The sequence below is a fragment of the Equus asinus genome, chromosome 14, assembly GCF_041296235.1.
Source record: "Equus asinus isolate D_3611 breed Donkey chromosome 14, EquAss-T2T_v2, whole genome shotgun sequence".
Classification (NCBI taxonomy): Eukaryota; Metazoa; Chordata; class Mammalia; order Perissodactyla; family Equidae; genus Equus; species Equus asinus.
The window spans coordinates 18,214,387-18,218,580 of NC_091803.1; the positions used below are offsets into that span (position 1 = coordinate 18,214,387).

Sequence of the window (4,194 nt, forward strand, 5' to 3'; positions counted from 1 at the left end):
GTCTACCTAAAAAATAGGAAATCTATGTTTTGTTAAAATAATTCCTATGTTCAGAAATAAAGAAGTCTTTATTGAGATTTTTTTGACTGTTTTAACTGCTCTTGGCTGTGTGTGTTGTCACTTTGAATAAATGCCTGAGCATTGTTTCACAGTGAGCACTGTTCCCTATCTTAACAGGTGTTTTAAAACCTTGTGATATTTTTGACAAGCTCTCCCACCCCCCAAAATATTTCAGTCCTGAATAAAGGTTTTCTTTTGACCTAGAAGAAGGAAGAGAATTTCTCTGAAGATTTTCAGAGGGCCCCTGAGACTTCTGAAAGAAATTTGCTCTCTTCCTATAAGGAGGAATATACTAAACTAATTAGGCTTATTTGGTATGTTAAGTTACTTGGGAAGCATTGTCAGATAATTGATGATGAACTTTCTTAGGTGGTATTATGTGGGTAAATGTTTTGGATATAAATGTTTTGAAATTGTATAACATTCCTAAAATTTTGATCTGTCCTGGGTGTCAGCCATAATTCTGGTTATTATTTTAAAGTGTTGTATGTCAAAAAATTAACCAAATTTCTTTGTCAGTTCCATTTTTGGGTCTTTTCTTGTTTACAGACAGTTATTATTTTACTCTGCTTTTGCAAAATTTGTTTCATCTTCAGAGAAATTCATGGAAAGGATTCTGGCACGTACTCTAGAGTACAGATTTCTTTTCTTTTCTTTTCTTTTTCAGAAGTCTGTGCCTTTATTGGCTGAGCAGGCTACTTGAGAGGGATGAAGCAGGTGGAGCGGGTGGCCCCGATTCTGGGCTGGCAGTGCTTCACAGGCTTGTAGGTGATGGAGAACTCGCTCAGGTAGTGGCCGATCATCTGGGGCTTGATCTCCACCTGGTTGAAAGTCTTGCCATTGTAGACACCCACCATGCTGCCCAGCATGCAGGATGATCATGGCGCAGGTGCGTCTTCACCACCTCGGGCTTCTCCATGGGTGGTGCCTCCTTCTTGGCCTTGCGCAGGCGCTTCAGGAGCAAGTGCTGCTTCCTGTGCAGCCGGCGGTTGAGCTGCCACCACCGCCGGGCGCTGTACAGCTGCATCAGCTGCTCGTAGGACATGGCCCACAGCTGGTCGAGGTCCACTCCGTGGTAGGTGAACTTGTGGAGGTCCGCTTCTTCTTCTGCTCCACTTCTGCCATCTTGTCGGTTCTTCGACAAAGCTACAGTACAGGTTTCTGATAAACTTTCAGATCATTGACTGAACTGGGTAAGAAATTACAGAACTCCGAGAAACTGACTTCATGAAACTGCTAACAATATTAAGGTCAAGAATCGATTACACAGGACTGAATGAAGATGAGGATGATTGTAACTTGTGGCTTTTCATTGAGATATTGTTGATTTTTTTAATGTTTTGTTTTATTTTCTCAGATTTAAGGAAACCTTTGTCTCTTTTCTCTCATGCTAACTATGACTTATAGCAATTTGGTGAAATTATACCTTTGTGAGCAGAACTGAAACATTTATCTTTTTCTCCCAACCTGATCCCTCTAGGATTTGGAAACTCAGTGAGTGAGTGAGTATGGTTATTTTGTGGCAAGATAAGTTTGCGTAAGTTCAATAAGAATCTGTTTTCCTTATAACAGGACACTTTTGGAAATATTGCTCATATTACCAAGGCTTTGACTGGAATATCATATTTGAGAGAAACATACAGGCTCAGATATGAGAAGACAGCTTCTCAGGAACAAAGATTGGACTTTCTGGAATAAAGCCACTTGGAAATATTAGCCTGGTACCTTGTTTGCAGAGATTCCAGCAAACTTATCTGGTCAGTAAGGGAGCTCACTTACCTGGCAGGTGCAAGGAATCTTGAAATATTTTGGGGGAACCTCAAAAAGAGAGGAATCCACCAAACTTTGTAGGTATTGCAGGCAAAATCTGATGGCAAGTCTTTGGCTTGGCCTTCGTGGACTCGAGGGGGCTTTACAGTTCAATCTGAGACTCCTTATAACAAGTTCCAGCAAAGCAGATTTAAGAGCCTATAGGATCAGTGGCTATTCTTGCTGTACTTATGTAAGTAATTGGACCAAGTTTTATTGAAACTAGACTTATTTTGCAAGCCAGTTCATCTTAATTTGGCTATATTTTCTAAATGAGGGTGATTTTAGAGAGAAAAATTATGTTTCAGTGAAAACTATAATACACATTTGTGGGTATTAGATCCTAGTTCTGTTAATTGTCTTTGAAGTTTTTTCTACCTGTGAACTGGACTGGATCCTGACATCTGGCTACAAATCTCCAAACTAATGTTTTCAATTTTTTCCCCTCATTTTCACTTGGAATCACTGAGAACTGAACCTACCCTTTTTCCTGAAGCCTTGCAAACTGAAGCTGCACAACTTGATAGAAACTTAAGAGAGATTCCTGTCTGTTGCTGTGTAAGCTGTAAGCCACTCAGGGAGATACCTGAATGCCCAATGACATCATCAGAGATGCTTCAAACTGCAAAGGATGCTTTGACTTTGACATCTAAAGATTTTGACTGGCTGCCCCCTAGGCTCAGGAACTGGTTTATAGTTTGCCCCCACCATTAACATTGTTTTCTTTTTGTCTCTCTAGAAATGCTTCTTCTCAAGTAGAAACCAGCCTTATTAAAATAAGGGAATAAGCCACCTGGATACAGACAACTATAAACAATCAAATCCCTTTCTTATCAGACTTAGGTGACTGGTTTACCTTTTCTCTTGGATACCAGCAGGGATCCCATCATCCCTGTGGATATAATAAAAGGGGGCCTCATCTTAGCATTAATAGGTCTACTGTTATTCTTAGTCATTAAATTGGGAATCAAATATATATCCACCTTAACCACCAAGGCTTCCATGTTGACAGCATGACAACTCCCTCTTAGAAACCTCCTGGCCCATTTTAAGAAGAGGATAACTTCCATGCCATGGTCCTCTCACATTGCCCTGATTCAGCAGGAAGTAGCCAGATTGAACACGAGGGCCCTATTTCCTACACCAGCATATGATTATGCTGGGGGGTATAACTGATGGGGGGTATTGATACCAGCTCAACACAAGATTGACATAAGGGAAGCCATATCATAGAAAAGAAACCAGATTATAACTTTAAATGAGCTCTGACTAACCAGCCCAGACATGTTCTGTAGATTTTGTGGCCCCTCCCAGCTGCTTTAAGATGATAACTTTGTTCTTTTGAGTTCCTTAGGAATGTGATGACCCCAGGCAGAGAGCCTTTGCCGATAGCCATCCTCAATGACAACTGAAAGAACAGGATATAGGACAGTTGCTCCATTCTCTGATGCATTTACAGTAAAACAAAGGACTATCAAGAACTGGGACCAGATGCCTGCCCCACCCAGGGACCAGCCACCTCCCCAACCTGGAGACAGTCCCCGTATATGTAACTGGCCTGTAGTCTTTGTTCTGGGAGATGGTTCTTTAGGACATGAGTCAGCCATCTTCCCTCTTGCTAGCAAGCTGCAATGAAGTCCTTTCTCTCCTACCACCTTGCTTCCTGACTATTGGCATGTCTTTGGCAAGCACACGAGCCCACTTGGGTGGTAACAATAAGAAGAACCTCTTTAATATTGACTTCATTTTACAGTTTACAAAGAATTTTCAAATCTCATTGGACACTTTCTCAGATCTGGGAGGTATGTTTTAATATTATCAGTCCTATTTTACAGATGAGGAAGCAGGCTCAGAGAATATAAGTGACTGGCTCTCAGGACTCAGCAATTAGTGAAGTTTGGACTTGAATCTTCTGGTAAAAACAAAGAAACAAACCAACAAAACAAGTAAAACCTCATGCTCTTCCTGGTATGCCATGGGAGTTTGGGATAGTGGGAAGTCCAATAGAACTGGGTTTAAATTATGGTTCAACTTCCCACTGGCTGTTACTTTATCACTTTGAGCTTGGCTCAAAAAGACACTAATCCCTTCAGCATGTGGGGGACTGGAATTGGCCACCCCAAGATATGTCTCTTTGGCATGAGGATTATTTTGAGCTGGTTACTTTTAAAAACTGCAGATGGGAATGAGGCTCTGAAAAGTGGAATTTACTTACCCTTTGTTAAGAGACATTTACATTGTAAAGGAAATCTCCATCTGTAAAGGTGTCTCCCTCTCTGTCCCAGGAAGAAGGGGAGATGACCTTATCTCTAGAAACTCTTAATC

The 4,194-nt window shown here is 41.1% G+C and overlaps 1 pseudogene; it reads right to left on the bottom strand.

Moving 5' to 3' along the window:
- Positions 1-755: 755 nt before the first annotated feature.
- On the bottom strand, positions 756-1,185 carry LOC106840998 (small ribosomal subunit protein uS19 pseudogene; annotated as a pseudogene).
- Between the last annotated feature and the right edge of the window lie 3,009 nt (positions 1,186-4,194).